Source organism: Oxyura jamaicensis (genome assembly GCF_011077185.1).
Source record: "Oxyura jamaicensis isolate SHBP4307 breed ruddy duck chromosome 4 unlocalized genomic scaffold, BPBGC_Ojam_1.0 oxy4_random_OJ106700, whole genome shotgun sequence".
In the NCBI taxonomy this organism is placed as follows: Eukaryota; Metazoa; Chordata; class Aves; order Anseriformes; family Anatidae; genus Oxyura; species Oxyura jamaicensis.
The window spans coordinates 5,848-25,034 of record NW_023303898.1 but is presented as its reverse complement, the minus strand read 5'-3'; the positions used below and the strand labels follow the sequence as shown (position 1 = coordinate 25,034).

The following is a 19,187-nucleotide window of genomic DNA, read 5'->3' as shown; positions in this document are numbered from 1 at the left end:
AAAACTGCAATGGGAGAGGGTTAGCTGTAGCTGCAATGGAAAACTAACAGTGCTGGGCACTGCAAAAAGCTCAAGTTAACAGGAACACTGAGGACATTGCTTTTAAGCGACTTTTTTTCTAACACTTCTTCAGTAGCTGGTCAGTTTTGTTCACAATACAGCATGGAAAAGTATAGTTGTGATGTTCAGCAGGCTCACAAGGGGCCAAATGACTATGCTATTTTCACCCTTAAATGAATTTTCAACATTTCGGAGTTAAAATGGAAGATACTGCATGATGATAGAAAATGCAAAATGCCCTTATTATCACTGGGTTAACCTCATGGATGCCAGAGTGCCCTATTAGTGGCAGTAAATGCGGGAGCCATCGAGGGACTGGAAGCTGTCAGATGGCATCCTGCATCTGCATTCACATCTTAACAAGCTTTCGTTTCCCACGTCACATTCCAGCCAGGAATGATCTCAAATCACTGTGCAGACTTCAGTGAATTCAGCCACAAGTACCTGTATTCCCTGGTGCCCAGAATCCTGGTGGTCTTACAACATCCCTGGATAAGAGATCCTTAAAGATTAGAAATGCGTAGCTTTCGCATAGCCTTAGAAATGATAAGGCCAAAATGTTTGAACCTGAATGCATAAAGAAAGGGTGTGTTCATGCACAGAAGATAACTCGGTTTAAGATCATGCCTGTAGCTGAAGTAGTACAGCTTTTGATAAACTGCATTTTACTCATCTTCCTTAATAGATTATACAATCTTTTGTTTTTCTTCCCAAAGATAGACTCCTGTTTTCTCTCTTTCTACAGGTGTTATGTATATTTTTTACTGTTGAGAGTTGGTCAACTGATTGAGGCATACCTGAACAGATTTAAGTACCTTAAAAGTTCATCTTCAAAAATCTTTACATTGAACTGACTAAACAGCCTGTGGCAGAGTTGAATTAGAAAAGTTATTTATTGGCTTCCAGACTTTCAGTTCTCTTTATTACACCATCCTTTTCATTAATTTCTAAGATGAATATATATATATAAATATTTATATTTTCTCTAGCTTTCTGTTACCTGGTGGGTGTCAAACATCTTCACGTAAGCCTTCTATTATCTTGTCCCCGAAGACAAAACCATGTTCCCCATAGCTCTAAACCTTCTACAGTAAATTTTCCTCTTCCTTCTGGCACAGAGAAACTTGCTTTCCAAGCTCGCTATTGCAGGTCTAACAGTAATGCAATTAAAATATGGTGAGCTTTTCTGCCAGATCAGAAAAGACACAATTGTAAGATTGTGTTTGCATTTATATCAGAGCCCAAGACCAAAGGCTAACTTCTTAGATACCAGCCACTGATATATGCTATAGTCTTGAGTATTAGAAAGGTGTTAGGAAGCTTGCTGTAAAGTAAATAAAACCCATTGGGCTTAGAAAAAGCATTAAAGTTAGGTTTTTATTTTCTTCTGGTTTCTGTGCTCTGAGCAGTAACACTTCTGTGGAAAGTGAATTTCAAATATTGTAATAAAGATATTAAGGCATTATAACACTATGACAGTTTAAGTAATAATTGCAATTAATTTCACAAATGTTGACCCTATGCAAATGCTCCCATACATACATGCATTGGGAACACCCTCTTCAACAGCATGGGAACATGCTGACCAATTCAGCTGCCTTTCCTGCTCCTGTGCCTGGGGTTACCAGTTGCCTAAAGCAGAACTGCAGCAGGGATGTGCTCCAGAAGCGCTGCCATTCACAGCTTGGTTTGTTAACATAAACCGCCATTATCCTGCTGTATTGTTCACAGCCCGGGATATTTACATAGAGGTTGAGGGAAGTGATCTCTGTTGCTTCCACTGCTGAATCCGATGGGAGTTGTGCGTCAGGGCCCTCAGGGATGTACAGCACCTTTTCTAATCCCCAAATGAACGCTGCAGAATGCAACCTCTTGGAGATCGTAGCAGCACCCAGCATGCAAATATTGGTACATTACTCTGAAATCATTCAGGAGGGGAAGGTCGGGTGCAGATCTTGTTTATTCGATACCTGACTTTGAACTGATCCACACACTACAGCGCAGTCAATTCCAGTGGGTGCTCGCGGATGTGAAAACTTGAAATTGTCATCCGGGGTGCCACTGGATGCAACCTTCATCCTGTTAAACTCCAGGGCTTTGTGCAATGCTTTTCAAGGAACACTATGGAGGCAGTTAGCCCTGTAATTCCAGTTTTAAAGACTAGGAAACTTGGTGCTGAGGACCCATTAAAAGGACAGTGAAGCCCTGGGTGCTTTTTAAAATTATCTTGGAGGGGGGCTCTGTACCCCTACCCAGGTAACTGTTGCAGCAGACACAGAGTTTTTCTGGCTTGTGGCTTCCATGCTCAGTGCACTAGTGAGGCTAGGGAAGATGATGTTAAATGTCTCTTCCTTATCCTTGTACCTGGAAATGCAAATCATGCTTCATTATGATCAGGACACACATGTTCCAGCACTCAGAAGGAATTAGAGGCAGGATTTGAATGGAGGCCAGATGCATGTTGACGGCTGTTTGAGTGATGGGACTGACATGGGGATCTACAGCTGCAGGTGATGAGCAGCTTACCCCTCCCAGCTGCCCACCCCACCCACATTGCCCACTTGCTGAGTTACTGTACACTGTTGAGAGGCAGCTCAGAGTTTGGCTTGCCTGAAAATGTTGCGTGACACCTGAGCTCAGCAGTGCCACACAAGGCACCACCTTAGCTGACCCACCCTATGCCATCCTCATTTCCCAGTCAGTGCCTGAGCGTGGCAAGTTCTGCCCTAAAAAACAAGCAGTGCTTTTCCAGGACCTACTTACAAGCAAGCAAGTAATGAATGCCATTCTAGCAGCGTTGCCTACCATGCTGGAAAGTGTTTTGGAAATCTCAGAGGTACTGAGAACGATTTCAAGTGAATTTTGTGTTTATAAGCAACCGTGTTAGAGCAATTCCAGCAGGAGTGGTGGCTTCCCCCAAGCCCACAAGCTGGAGACCATTCACTGTTCTCCCCAGCTGAGTCGTTATTTGGGACACTGCCAACCTGGGCGATGTGTCAAACTTGTGACCTCTAAGTCAAAAGTGTGATAAACCCATTACTGAGCCCTAAAGCCATCTTCTTGTGTACTCAGTGTTACTGTTATCAGTAACGGCCAGGGACACCCTCATCTGTGAAGTCCCTGTGAAATGTGCTGGCTGGGGAGGTGGAGGTGGGAGGAGAGGTGGAGGAGCTGGAGGCCGAGGCCCATCCCAGGCTGGCTGCTGGGAGGGGACTGCATTCCTCCGCTCCCTTCCACCCTGGGGTGGAGCCCGGTCAGAAGCAGCAGGTTTGCTTTCATCTGTGCTGGCGATGAGCGTACAATATCTAGGTAACCTTGTAACGTGCTCCCCCCAGCCCTTCTTGTGTGGAAAAGAGACATCCACAGCTCTTCCTCTACCCAGAATTAATAGAGATATGACTGGGCATACAGGGAAAAAAAAAAAAAAAAAAAAAAGATGCTGAGGGCTGGACCATAGCTGATCAACGTTGCCCTGAGACACTTCAGAAGAGGCCTCTTATGATAACAGACTTCTGCAAAGGGCTGCTCAGCAACAGCTCTCCTCACTGCCCTCTCTGCACCTCCTTGCAGAGGGGACAGCATCGCACATAGCAGTGCCTCCTGTTGTACTGCGATGTGTCTCTGTGAAATCACCTTTTCGTGAGGAGAGGAAATCCAAGCCTCTCCAAAATTAGGTGTTTGCTAAGAATGTCCAAGACATGAGATTTGTTTGTTTGTTTGTTTTTACTAATTGTATTAATATTTCTAAAAGTGATGTGGAGATTACAGGATTGTATGGAAGCAAAGGCCCATTCTCTGAGCTCTGGCTATAGGGATGCAATTTGCTAGGTAAGTGAGCAGAGGACTTGATGCATTGCATATAATACTAAAGGTAGAGAGGAGTTTATTTTTAAGGTTGACAGAAAATTTTAACCTGGAAAACCATGAGATCAACTTATTGGTCAGTGTAGTTGTCCAGACTGATATGCACTACTGTATAAATATATTTTTCTATAAGAAGGTAATTGCAAGTTCTTTTACCTTTTCTAGAGGATCAGTCACTACATCTGCTATGCACATGAGTTTATTTATTTATTTATTGTATGCCTTAATTTCCAGATCTTTGGCATTATGCAGCAGTGCTAACCTCCTTCAAAAAGCGTTTATGGTTTGAAAGCACTGTTTAGGTGATAGGCATTACTTTAGCAGAGATATAAGACATTGAGCACAATCAGGAGTTGCAGATCTGGCCATGGTTTTTAGCAGATACTTTGTTTCTGTGCAGGTTTACTTCCAGAGAGCTTAATAACATCAGCACTTTTAGCTCCCAATTAGATTTTTAAATTAACCCTTCATTAAGGTGATGGGAGGTGATAGAGGCACATTTCATTGTAATGAATATAAATAAGGGTATATACAACCTCCTCTTGTTCTAAATGTTTGGCTGGAGACAGCCTTCTCCAAGGGTTTGGGAAATAACTACTTTGATTTTCAAAGAACCTGTAATCATACTTAAAATCTCTTTTTCTTCTCCACCTCATGCTATATAGACAAACATATATTTGTTAAGAAAGTAATGGTTTGGATACTTGGCATTGCTTGAACAGAGGCATACAGGAAAGAGAAATATTTCATAGAGCATTTTACAGAGCTGACATTGTAGTATCTGTAACAGCTAACTTTTCATGGTGACGTTGGTCAGAGTTTTCTTCTGACTGCTAAGGATAAAGAGTTTCTGAGTTTTGATCGGTATTTCTGAATCAGTATTTCTGCAAATGAGAGGCACTCCCCCTCCCCCCCCCTTTTTTAATAGGTGGTAGTAAAATGCTATTGGAAGAAATTTGATTTCTTTGAGATCCTGTGTAGAGGTGTGTGTAAATTGACCCAAAATATACTACAGCAACTTAACTTGAAGATCATCATTGCACACGTTGGGTGGTGTGAATCCAAGCATGAAGGAATGATCTATTCCTGCCAAACACCCTCGAGTGCTGGGCTGGCATTTTGTTAATTATATATGGTATTTTATTGACTTAATGTTCGTGCTGTGGCAGTGCTCATGCTCGGAGGCCCTGAGGTCCAGTTTCAACCCAGCTGGATTAAACTCTTGCTAATACCAGTGCAAGAAGAGAGCAGTTGTAAGAATTGTGGTGTGAGCTCTTTTAGTGTAGCATGGATTTAAAGCAATGAAACCATGTCTGTAGCTGTGGTTGAGGAAGTTGTGATGCTTTCTGCCTCAAGGTTACATGTAATAGTCAGAATTGTGTGTTTAAGGGATTTGGTTAAAATACATCAGTGTGTGTTTTGCCAGTTTTTCAAGATAAGCAAGAGTATGTTTTGTTCACCTTTATCGTCTGTACCCTTTTCTGTTGCTGTGGAATATGAGTGCTCTTAGCAGTCAAGGTAGGCATGTGCTTAAGCTTTGCAGGATCAGGGTTAAGTACAATCTTTGCTGCAAACAGGTCAGTCTTCGCTATGTGAGTCAATATCCTCCTTTTTCCTTATCGGGAGGTTAAAGCATTCTTTTTTTATTATTATTTTTGTATTTATTTATTTATTTTCTTTTAATAGACTCCTGTGTTTTCAAAGTCTTCTGGGTTTGAGAAAAAACTTCTAAAGAAATAATTTTTATATATTTATTTTTCAAGACTTTTTTTGCCATGATGAAATATGTTTTCTTATTCCCTCAGTTAAAACATTTTCCCTCCCTCCATTAAAACATTGAAAAGCATAGACTTATATTTATTGCTCTAAACAGCAAGGCTTTAATATTTTCATTGAACACAACATTAGTGTATGCTGGCAATAAGAAGCTCAGCTCTTGTAGTTGCTTTCATTCAACTGTGTGTTTGATCCAACTTTGATCCATCTGTATGTTTTGATACCTATGAACAGTCACAAGAAAATGCACTGATGGCCAGCATTCAATTATTGTGTGAGCTGAAAGCTCTATTCCCTCTTTTCTCTCCCAAAGATTAGGCTATGGCTGCAATCTCTAAGGGAGGAGAAAGCCTGAGAGGATATGTGTCAGAGAAGAGAGGAGAAAGACAACAAAAATCTGCCTGTTGCATAGTGCTTTCCCCTTATTTGTGCACATCAACCAAAATGATAATAATAATAAAAAGTGTTCAGGGACACACTGTTTTGGTGTAACATGTTCTACTCCTTTCCTGGAAATAACAGCAGTGGTCAGTTGAATAAGTCCTTAAAAATCAATTTTGTAGTTTTAAAATGACTATCTCATCTGTCCTCATCACATACATGGTTGATTTGGGCTCTTTACATCTAGATTTGGCGTGAATGATGAGAAAACAGCAGAAGGGGGAGTCCTAACCATAATTTCTCTTCTGTGATTAACTCAGCTCTGATTGTTTCAGAATCATAAAACAAATTTTCTTTGTTTTTTTAAAGAATAATTTATTTTTGTGCAAACAACATCACAAGAAATGTTGGCCTGAAAAGTTTAAATAAGTCACCAAAGCTAGTCATAAGAATAAAGGTAAGTAATTTCAGACTTCCCAGTATTATTGCTGAAGTACTCTAACATAGCATCTGACTGCAGTGAAGGAAAATTGATCTGAAAGCCAGGTTAATCTTGAAATATTTTTAGAGTTCTTCCCAAAATGACAGTGTTGTGGTAGTATTTTCTCGATGAAGTGGAGAAGTTATGGAGTTCCTTTAGAAAAGACAAACAGATCTGTTAGTGTAGTGATAATATTCTAGATGGGAACTTTATCTGAAGCACACTCTATTGCATCAAAGGATATTTTAAGGCAAGTGCATTTTGTAGACTAGGTATTAGTGGCTGTTTTAGGGTTAAAAGGTTAAAAGTAGCCAGGTTCTGAAAGTAGTGTGTTTCTGATCGTTTAAGAGACATAATCCATATAATTCCAGATAAATTTATTGTTTGGTGGGGGAAAGCCAACATAAATGAGACATCTTCTCGCACATGTTTACCTCTTGAAATTTATCTTATGAAATGAGAGAATTGTGAAGTTGCATTATCAGCTTCATGGATTCCATATTGTGTCATTTATTGATTAGGTGCCATTACTAATTTGTCATTTTTTTTCATAATTTTGTCCTAAAGCGTTACCGTTAGCCAAATTTGTCGACTGGACTCATGTGACCAGACATGCTGTCAGTTCAGACATTTAGAAACAGAGTTGATGCACAGAATAAAGGTGTAATAATTGTTAGTATACACATTGCATTTTTCCACAGGGGAGAAAATAAGTCTTACTGAAATATATCTGAGCCTTTTTGAAAACCTGCTTTTAAAATGACAATCATGTATTACTTATACCATATAAATGGTACAACTCACAGTCTATTTCTGGCCAAAATACAATTTCTAAGTACTTTTTTTGTTGTTGTTGTTCTGTGTTACATTGGAAATATGAAATGTATGTGCAGCAGTAAGAAGTGTCAAAAAATTGCTGTTCCTGTTAGTGATGTGCTATTTCAAATTTTACCGTAGAACCTCTATATCTTATGTAAATGTTGTGTGCCCACATTGTATCCAGTTGGGACCTCTGAGCAAAAAGCAGAAGTATTTGCTTCATGGAAAAACTCTACTGATGTACAAAATGATTATAGGTTTATAAAGTAGTCTTTCCAGTCAAGATTTTTTTTTTCTTTTTGAGGTGTTTCAGTTTTACTTCAAATGAGCTCTCTGGCATCACTTCAATTCAGTGCAATCTGTGTAAAAGCCATTTTGTGTAGGAACAGCTCCAGTTGCCTATCTACACCCCTTTATAGCAAAGGTGATTTGTATGCAGGCCCTGTTAATGCAACCATGTATGATGCTTAAGCCTCCGTTTGTGTCGTGGGCAGCAGCCAGGTGTCTGCACACTTTCTTGGTCAGGTCATGTTTACATCCTGTCCTGCATAATGGTAGTAGTTTGGAAAGGAAAACCTTTAAATGTCAGCTGTCTCTTGAAAACCTATGTATGGGATACTAATGTAGTTTGCTGTTTTTTGTAATTCAGTTTTACTTATTTGCTTGTTCTTTTAAGGAGTTCTGGGAGACCTTCTCTGGGAATCCCGCAACAGCAGTTTAGGAGATCAGGTCCCCTTTTTATCCCTTCCCACTCCTTCGCCTTGTTGCTCTATAGGGATGATTTTTCTATTTGCTGTACAAGGCAATACTAGCTTCCTACAGCTTCAGTTTTGTTGTATTACTGGGATCATGAACACAGTCAGGGTGTATGTGGAGTAGTGTTTATATATGTGTACAGTCACGGTGTGCTGAAGTGCCTCCAGCTTAGCGCCAACATGCCAGTTGGGGAGAAAATCTGTTTTCCTGTCCTGCCAACACAAGAGATGTGGGTGCTCCGACTCAGAAGAGCAAGTCTCATTGTTTAGGTGGGAAATCTGACAAGGAGATGGGTATAGGGAAACAGAAATGTTCTCAGCCTACTTCCCTGCATATCACGAACTTTCTCTGGTCTCAGAAAAAGATTGCTGACGTTAGGTTCATTTGATGATACTACAGTGATTCTGGCATCAGGAGGTATCCCAGAACTGTCATGCTTTCATTTAACCTGTTTCCTGAGATACTCATTCTCAGAGAATGAGTTACCTTGCTTTCTTGTTTTCTGTCTTTCTTACCTTGCTTTCTTTTCATCCTCAGCTTTGTAATGTGCATTACCACCACTACCATCTTTTTCATGCAGGGTCCCCTTAGAAACTTAGAAAAAGGGATGCTGAGCTCTGCAAAGGCTCTGAGACAAGCAAGTAATTACCGAGACAGGTTTCTTCCCCAAACACTATGCTGTCTCAACATAAGGCTTTTAGAACAATTTCCCTACTCTGCACCCAGAGCGATGCTTGTCTTTGACAACCAGCACACAAATGCTGCGATGACAGGAGGCTCAAAGAGCTTTAGCAGAGCTCTGTCTCCTCCCGCTTGCAGAAGTGAAGGTCTGTGCTCTGCCTGCTCATCCTGCCCAAGAGTTGTCCTTGGCTTCTGTCTATTCAGCTGCCAGGGGACCTTTTAGGCAGAGCTTCACATCCCAAGAGCTGATGAATTCTGGCAGGAGAATGGCATGATTTTGCAAATTCTGCCTCTGCTGTAAAAATTTCATCCACAGAAGCAGCGATGTCAAATGGCTGCCACTGCTTCTTCACACTTGATGACACCTGTGGACACTTACGTACATTGACAGCTGAACGAATGGCTTTCTTTTGGCTTCCTCTCTTCTTTTTGTTGTTACTGAGCATGCAGCAAAATGGGAAGCATCAGCATCTGATTTTGCAGAGCAAGTAGGAGAGCTGCGTTTTGTATTGAGAAACTCCCTTATTGATTTCCTTACCAAATAGCATTTTTTTTTTTTTTTTTTTTTTTTTTTGTACAAGACAACCATTTATTTACAAAGCTGATCTTAGATGAATATGTATTACAGAGAATAACACTGGAGACATGTTATGATGTTACCCTGTACAGAGTTTCTCCCCATTTCTCTTAAGGAGCTGCTTGAACAACGTGCAGAATAAGGAGGAGGGCAGATGAGGACCTCTTTTGCATAAAAAGAGCAGGGCTATATTGTGCAGCTGGGGCTGTGCTGATAATGGCTTCATGGATACAAACTGTAGCAAATCTAATAGAAAGTTCTTCCCTAAGAATATTGCTGCAGCAAGTTTTCTGTTGTTGAGTGGGAAGTAACAATCTGGGATGGGAAAGAAGATAAAACTTATGTCATTCCAGGTTTTAGTCCAGTGTAATGAACTTTGCTGCCTCTGAGGGGTAGTGTTGTGGTGTAGGGCTGACACACTCCTCACTTGTTGCTGCTTTTTCCCTCCATCCCTCCTAAGTGTACTCTGGGAGTGTTCTGCAGTATCTACTGGTGTCTAATTCTGCTAATCAAAATCCAAAGATTCAGAGCATGCATCCGCCCACAGTGATTTCCAGGTCTCTGTGACAGCAAATATGGAGTGTGACCCACAGGAAAATTTACAGAAATAATCATCATGTTGGTACAATATTGTAGAGAACAAATCTCCTGCTGAGGGCTGTGGAAAAAGCTGCTGACACTTATAGGGTATCCATGTAAAAACTTTACTCAGTAGATTATACTGAATTTTAGCTGTGACAGCAGAAAAATCTGCAGAGAAGACACTGAATGAACCATGGCTTAAGTATAAGAGAGAACTGATAAAAATAACTCTTCTTTTAGAACAACTTCATGAGTAGATTCACTGTTACCAAAGAGGATTCAAACCAGAAGTGATCCCAGAAGTTGTGCTGGAATAATTATCACATTTAGTTCCTAGTTATTCCAGAACAATGTATGCCCATTTATTAATAAGTGACAGCAACTAGTTCCCGATTATTCCAGAGCAATGTCCCGATGGCTGTTTATTAATAAATGACAGCAACAGATGTGTTTCCAGAGGTTGGATTCAGAATTAGGCTTCAGGCTCAGGCTGAGCTGTACTTCTAGGGCTTATGTGCACCTGACTTGTTGGGACTGGGGTAGGTTAGAAGTGCCCATCAACCTCCTGCTGGCAGCAGAGGGGCAGGTATCAACCCTTGGTACACAGCTATACAACGGCACGTGTGTATAGAAATATATATATGCTGTATAGCTAGTTGTGAGGGGGCTGGAGACATTCCAGTAGTTTGGATGGATTTGGGACAGGACATTTGTTCAGTCCTCATATGCTTTGCTTCTGTGATGCCTTTTCAATCGGCTTCTGCCCAGCATTAGCTACTGGTGTTGTTCCTGTCCTCTCTGTTAGTTCGTTGTTAACTTGCATAGCTCCAGCTTATAAGGATGGTTAGGAACTGACATAGTGAGTAAATCACTACCTGTAATAATCAGCAATTTAGAAATTTGCCTCTATGAGAAGTGTTTGGCAGTCTTATTTGTTAGAGAAAAAAAGACAAAGTGATAATTTCTGTAACTGGAAATCTGTCTTTTTTTCATTCAGTGAGAGGGGACTTTTACACTGAAATAATAATGTAATTCTTATAGCATCTTTTTAATTTATTCTAGTTTTAATTGCTATTTAGATGAAACACTGCCGAGCAGAAAAATAAAGTTGAGGCTTTTTTTCTTTTAATTTTCAGACTAGTCTCAGTAAAATGCAAATAGAAAATACTAAATGAAGGAAACTTTGAAGTAAACATGCTGAGATGATGTGGAACTTAATGCAAGGCAGCAAACAGTCAACAGTAATAAATGATTATATAAGGACTATTAAATCTTAATTTAGTATTCGTACAGCCCCATTGGCAAACATAATTTCTTTGATACCTAATTGGACGGTGTCCTGTGATTGTGAGGCAAAAATGATGATCCAAACTCATATGTGTTCTGATAAATGGAGATATCATTAGCAATATGAAGTAGGTGATCACGACTTCTCTCTTTTTCATAAATTACACTAAATAACCATAATGCTGCAATTTAGTGGTCCAAAGTTCATCCTATTCAGCAGGCCATCCATAGTCAACAGTTTAAAGAAAGGGGACCTGCTGAGAAAATGGTGGTCTAATCAGATGCCATAAAATCTGGCTGATCAGATGAGTCCCATTTTCTTTTTTTGTAAGGAGATCCTAATGAAGCAGTGCATTGAGGGGATTCACAACTTTTGTTCCTCCGTTTGATTATTCAGGTTGGCTGCACCAAGTTCTAAACTAAGCAAGTGGAGTCTAATCCTCTGGGCTGTTTGCATACATGCTGTGTTTTACAGCAGACTTATTAAATCCCACTTTGCCAGCTACCAAATTGTGTGCATCTTATCTTCAGTCCAAATGATCAAAACACTAAAAGATGCGTCAAATCAAACCCAGTCATCAAATAGGAATTGGCTGTTATTGTCTACTCCCCACTCGCTGGCTAATTTACTAAGCACAGCAAAAATGAAAAGTACTTCACGCTGCATGCTTCATGAATATCTAAAATGGTGCAAAGCAGATTGGATGCTGTGTGCATGTTGAACCAAAGGTTGAACTTGCAAACTTTGAGTCTGTTCTTAGTTATAACTGAGTATTGTAGTGTTATCTGAAGCAAGGGAAGCCTAGAAGTACACCCGTTTCTGTCCAGTAGTGAGCACGCTTGTCTTGATTTGGCTACTTAAAAGAGATGCACTGTATTTTTAGAAAAAGACAGTACATTTACTTTTACACACACTTGAGCTTAAATGGAGCAATGTTTGTTTTGCTTCAGCTGACTTTTCAGCTTTGTATTACTTTTAACATTCTCTTATAACTCTCAACATCTTTGCATCTTTGCCCACAGCTATGCATTGCTCCCTCACATAACATGCCTAGTAGAAAAACTAGCACTTATTTTTTGGTGTAAATAATGAAAACAGTATACCAATGTATACAGCCAAGTATGCTAATGAGAAGTATCACCTATACCGAGTGTATTTCTCCGATTACAGATGCAGTGGGTTTCCTTTGCAGCCCTAGAAATGGATGGAACTCTAATCTTGCGTTGCAGGAACACAAACTCTCGAGCTGTGCTAAACAAAAAGATAACATGCTGCAGTGCTGTCTTGTGCTTCAAATAAATCCTTCCAGTGATTATAATCAACTAATAAAAGCTGAGGTGACTATTTCAGTTTTGTATCTATTTTTTTTCATATTCCTATTATGGTGGGATGTGCTTTGGTTTGTTATCTTGCATCAAACACATTTCTTTCTTTGTGGGAATGCTCTGAAAGTCTGTCACCGAGACTGTGGAACAAACTCAGCATTTGTTGCTGCCTCCTGACACCTGTAAGCACTATTACATACATGCACACTAATTCATGATGTATCTGAAACTGAGTTCATTTCAAAACTGAGCTCTGAGCTCATTATATTGGTCATTGGGATGTCCTTCACAGGAGCACAGTAGTCATTTTTTTTTCTTTTACTTTTTTTTTTTTTCTTCAACCTTTCTTTTCATTTCAAGCTCTTTGTGAACAGTTCCCGCTAATGCTCTTCACCCTGTAATATTTCTTGCTTTGGTTTAATATATTGGTTATTAGGAAGTCAAAATGCTTGTGCTAAGTTTGTCTTCTTTAACTGCTGTTTTAATGACTTTCATCTGAGTCTTTTCCATATCTTCCTATGTAAGCAGCTGATCCCCTACCTTTTATCACCCTTCTTAAATTCAGCTAATCCCAACTGCCTGCTTTTGTCTTTGAGACAAGTCCTTAGGCATGCAATGCCCTCCCCATGCCAAGCTGTAGAGCCATCTCAGTAGCTACCCTCCTTATACCTGCTTGTCCTTGTCTGATGGCTCTGAAATTACCAGCAGAAAATGGGCTGAGAGAAACAATAGGGATCTCTGATGTTTATCCATCCGGCCTCAGACAGCTTGGCTCTGTAGGTATGTACTTCAGTTTTAGGGAAACCTACCCCAGGAAGTCTCTGGCTTTAATTTGAGTTCAAATGTGTGTCTGCTTTCTAGGTCTGTCTGTGCTGGTACAAGGTGTATACAAATTTATAACTCAGATTCACCAGCAAAGCTGTTTACAAGAGCAATTCCAGGTTAGCTTTAGGTTAAGCAAACCTGAGTCTGTTTAAACTGTTCAAGTTAACCTGGCTTGCTCTGACCAAAGCATCCCTGGAAGCAAACAGGCGAGTAGCGCTGCTGGGGCTGAGGAGGTGATGACCTTTGGCAGATGGCGTTGCAGAGATGCTTGGGGGCAAAATGATGAGCAGTAGCCTTTTTCCTACAGTTGTTTGTAGGGTGCTTGCTTGTCTCATTTTACTAGCGTGATCTCCTGCGTGGATGTGGTAATACCAAAATAAAAATACCTTTTTTTTTTTCTTTTCCTGTTTACTGCATCACTGCTACATAAGTAGTTGTTACTCCATAAGTCTACACTAAATAAATCAGAATAATACAAATGGGAAAATTCTACTTGTAAAATTCCCTCTGTAAAAGAAGTCAGAGATGACTACGTTCTTGAGTCAGTAGGTGTTTTCTACACTGTATAACGATTAGACTAGTAAACTTTCTGGAGGCAGATATAGATATTGGCGTAATAAAAATAGTTAATAATGTTGGCTTATCAACTTTTTAACCATGCAGGATAAGACTATTTTCAATGATAAATATCCTTAAAAACACTTAAGAGCCTGCATATAACAGAAAGGGAATCTCTTATTTCTCTAATCTCTTATTTCACTGATTACTGCTATATTCAATAGTGTGGTTATTTTCCAGAAGAAGGGGAAAGGGAAATGTCTGTATTCTGAGAGCAAAAGAGAACATCTTTCTGTACTGTTAATTTTTTAGCTATCTAACACACCCAAGGCTTGTTAGCACACAGAGAATTTGGTCAAAATTTGCTCAGCAAAGTACTTTGTATGAGTGTGTGATTTCCAAAGCCCTCAGATTGCTGGCCTGATAATCCCAATAACACCACCACTGTGCCAATGCTGAGTGTTTTGGGAGAATTGCATCCTTTGTGACACTTTCTCATTTCAAAAATCACAAAATGGACCACTGCAAGCAACTGAGCTGCTGCTCTTTTTCTTAACTATGGTTATACACACAAAAACATAATGCTCAGAAGGGATCTTAACCATATTTCTTTGCAGTAGATTCAGTCACTTGAAATAGTGGGTATTGGGATAACATAGATTGTTTTGTCACTGGTCAGGATCTCAAGGGCATACAAAATCGTCAGCCACTTGATTTATTGTAGCCAAATGTGGCTATTTAATGATATTAAAATATTCCAAAGTTTTAGCAAGTCAGATTGCACATGCTGTGATGGAGAAGGGCTTATCCTCTGTTTGTTCAACACTGCTCCCCTTGAATAAATAAAATATCCTAACAGTTTCCAGTGTCAAATGAACTGCTGATTAATGACTTTCAGTCTCTATTTACACTGGAGAGTGCTCGATTGCCTGATTTCACTCGCACTTATTCCGTTCAACCCTTTAACATAGGCACGTTGCCTCTATGGGTTCGAATAAACCCAACACCGAGCTGGGAGAGGTAGAGCAGGGCTTCCCCAGCCGAGCAGCTCATCACCTGGAAGCTAAAGCGAATCTGAGTCTGGCACAGTGCTAGCTGTCAGGGCTAAATGTTCCCCAGGCTCGTAATTTCCCTTTTGTCAAACCTGAAGTGTCTTAAACTAAGAAGCTGGAGTGATGTGTAATTGCCTGCCTGCAGTACAAGGTAACCTAACAAGTTCTCGGGAGAGTAAAAGACATTCTGTTTGGGGTTTAGGTGGCTGCTGCTGGAGCATCCAAACAAAAATAGGAAAGTGTGTTAGTGCTTTAAGGGCCTCTCTTGCAGGTTGTGCTGTTGACAGGTTTGAAAAAACAAGTAAAGCATTAAGAGTATAATTTTGAGTTAAAACGTTTACCGGCCTGTAATGTTACATGCTGGCTTGTTTTGTTTTTATTTACGAAAAACACCAACAACAAAACCCCACACATATTCAGCCTTCTGTAGGTTTAGAGAGATACCATACTTGAAATAACACTTTCTTGATGTTTAGGATTCCCTAATTTCCAAGGAAGAAAAGCTGATTATCTTCGGAGGCAGCCTCATACAGAAGTGCAGACCCCCACCAGCCTTCCGCTCCAGACTGGATCAATGCAGAGAAGTGCTCTTTGATGGACTTTCAGGCCCTGTGATCTCCCAGCCCTGGGGGTTTAAAGGATGAGCATATCAATCCAGGACCACTGAACTGCATTTCCATTGCATGAGGGCTCCTCCTCCTGGCTTTGTCCGGACAAACTCGGCTCCTCCTACTTTTGTCACTATTCTTTCATGCTTTGTTTAGCAAACACAAAAAAAGCTTTGTTTGTTGCTGGGTCTTTTTTAAGCTTTGCATAAAACAGTTTAAAGTGCCGTAATGCTGTGTACCTGTGATCACCTTCAGGGTCAAAATCAGTTTACAACAGATTAACCTATTTATCTTTTTTTTTTTTTTTTTTTTTTTCCTTGTTATTTCCCTTCTGAGTTTTAATTTGCACAAATGCAGATCGGTGTTCTGATGAGTACAGCCTTCCTACTTTATTCTGAGTTGTGATTTTGCAAGAATCCCTAACTGTTGTTTTCCCTGGGAACAATCTCCTAGAAGACAGCACATGTGTGCCTGCCTTTCTTTATTGCTGTTGTCCTGCTGTGTTTCAGCATACTGAGCTAGAAGAAAACAGTCCACATGTAATTTGTAGAAGTTTTGGTAACACTGGTGCAGTTATTTTACTTTCCCTAATAGCTGGTGTTAAAAATGTGTGTGCTTAGATTTATATTTAGATTTCAGCTGTAAAGCTTATTCCAGTTAAAATGTAATAGACCCTCTGCTCATTTCTGGTATCATCTACCTGTAAAACACATAAACATAAAACCCCTGCTGTGTGATATAGCCCCTTCTGCCCACTGTGTTGGAGTAGTTTGAATCTAAGTCCTGAAGTGAGAAATGCTCATTGAGTTTTGTGCATCTTTAACAGTGAAGATGAATGAAATAAATCACCCGGTGGTGTAATGGATTCTTCATTACTTATCTTCTTGAAAGCCACTGCCCATGCAAAAGATCTGAGTCCACGGGAGAATAAATTCATAGTTATTCATGTTAAACTGGAATTAGCAGTCTAGGCAATGTTGCACACTCTCCCCCAAACCACCCCCAAAATCCATGGATTGAATGGCTCCCCAAATTGCCAAAGAAGTAGAGCCCTAAGGGAAGGATGTTTTCTGGCACTGTATCGCCATGCCTCACCCAAAGTCACCGGAGATGCTGGTGACTTTACATTAGATTAAATGATGGAATCCATCACCTTGGGAGACTATGGTATTTGTGTGAATCCTTGTTTGCTGTACTCAAACCACTCCTTTTACATTTCCTAGGGGAAAAAAAAAAAAAAAAAAAAAAAAAAGCGCCTTCTTTACCCAAGAACAGCCACCCCCCTCCTTGTCCCCCCATGTACTTCCTTTATTACGAAAGGTGGAGAAACTACAGCTCAGTGATTCTCTTTTCGTATTCTTGGATTATGTTTTACTGAGGGACTCTGAAACATTGCAATATCCTGGTAGCAAGGACTAAAAGCTAGCTAGTGCTCTGATGAGGGGTGGCCTCATAAACTTCTGCCAAGAGCCCTCTTTTCTGAACGTGCCAGCCAAGAGCTGGGGTGGGCACCACGGATCTGTCTCAGCCAGGCCTCAGGCTACAGCAAGGCATGGAAAGAGCTCTTGTGGTCCTGATGGATGGGCTGATCCTAATGGACTCGCTGTAGCACTTGGCTATTATTGATCCTCGTGCACGTTCGGCTGTCCTATTTCCCAGAGCTGTATGAGCATAAAGGAAATGTTCTGAAATGGGTCAGGCCTTATATCTTGATCTGAGCAAGTGAAGTTCCCCTGAGCTCAGACTGCTCTCTGGTGATGGCAGCTCCTGCCCTGGGCACTCTCAGAGGGCTCAGATACAGTTTAAACTTTCAGCCCTGTCGTATGGGCAGGTCAGATCCTTATATCCTTCTTGGTCTCAGCTCTACAGCCCTGTCATTTACTGAGCCAGTGGGGGCTCATTTTGGAAGAAAACAAATTTGCCGAAAGGCAGTGAGCAGTTTTCTCTCAGTTTAGTGAACTGGACTGACTTTTGAACATGAGAGTGCAGGTGATGGGGTGTGACTGTGTGATAGAGAATAGGAGCAGAGTCATTGGAACTACAGCACCAGTAGGTCTGTAGATAAACTCAGCCATCTTCTGTGACTCTTCTGCATAATTACAATTCTCTGGAGTGTGAAGAGAATGAAAGAACTGGAGAAAATCAAGACAGTGCCAGCAAATAATACACTAGACTGCTTTGCCGTCTCCTCTGTGTCACACATTCACAGCATGGTTTCTTGGTTGACCTTATGTTAAATCTAATTTGGTAGGGCTGAGGTTGTATTAAGTCAAGATATCCTTCTGCTGCATATTTTAAGGAGAGATACGTCTTTAGAGGTTAAGGTGGGGAGGCGTGGGACTGGGCTAGGACCGTATGCAGCCTTGTGCTTCTTTTGAACTCCTTGCTGCTGCAGATGCCTACAACCATGGCAGCAAATTTCCCCTTTCCATCTGCCATCAGAGGTGTCCCATTCAATCGGGCCTGGGTCTGACCAGGATGACCTATGCATTCCTGACCTCCCGACCATTCAGCGAGGCCACACATCCTGAAAACTTCAGTACAAAAGACAGCCATCGGCTCCCTTTGCTTAGCAACAACCATTACTGTGAGCACATCAGCCTGATGTTCTGTGCTGAGGACTGACTCTGTAATGCAGAGTGCAGTTCAAGGTCTCTGCCTTAGCATTCAAAGCCCTTTGCACCACTGACTTGGTCACTCCCCAAGGACAACTCTGCTGCAAAGATATGGTGGTAAAATGTGAGCTGATAAGAACACCTCTGTGGGGATTTCAGGGCTGTGGAAGCAAGGCCCGTTGAGCTCCTGTCAGATATAAATGGCTTTCCATGAGCTTTTCTTCCTGGTCTCTCTCTCCTTTGCTCATACACGTACACAGCCAAAAAACCTTAGTCTGCACCAGATACCCCTCTTGTGAAAGAAAGGATGTTTAACTTATACCATTGTTTGAGTTTATAAGTGTTTCTAAAGCATTTGAAAGCAACTGTGATGGAGCAATAAAAGTGCCGAAAGAGATCTCTAGAGAATCCTGAGTTTAGTGCTGAATCTGATGGCCTCTAAGTCTGTGAATGATGTTGCATCCATAAATCAAAATGCTCCAACCAGACCCTTTGGAAGGAAACCATCCTGTAAAGCAACATTCAAACCTGCAGACTGTGACAAAGCAATAAATCCAGTCCTCAAGAATTTGCTTTGAGAAGCTCTATTGCATCTACTGTCTTGCTAATGAGTAAGTCCCTAAGACTCTTAGAAATAACCAGGTCAGAAAAGACTCTCACTTTTAATGTGGTCGTGAACTATAGCTCTGAGAAAACTTCTGTGTTCATGTAGAAAGTAGGATGGGGGATCTTCTAAATATTTGGAAGGTATTGGGAGTCGTCTTTGCCTTTCAGGTATTAACAGAGAATCATGCCTTTTAAGGATAATCATCTGTTTAATTTGAATATAACAGATTTTTGTAGCAAAATTAAAGAAAAACAACAGCAACAACAACAACAACAAAATCTCAATCCCTGTATGCAGAGAATCAGCACAAATGGTGCCGTGGAGACCCATCT

The 19,187-nt window shown here is 40.7% G+C and overlaps 1 long non-coding RNA gene across 1 annotated transcript; it reads left to right on the top strand.

The window, feature by feature from the left end:
• The first annotated feature begins 2,663 nt into the window (after positions 1 to 2,663).
• LOC118157286 lies at positions 2,664 to 16,527 on the top strand. The gene is made up of 2 exons (XR_004746602.1): positions 2,664 to 2,833; positions 15,502 to 16,527. It is a non-coding gene; the product is annotated as an uncharacterized LOC118157286 (long non-coding RNA).
• The last annotated feature ends 2,660 nt before the right edge of the window (positions 16,528 to 19,187 follow it).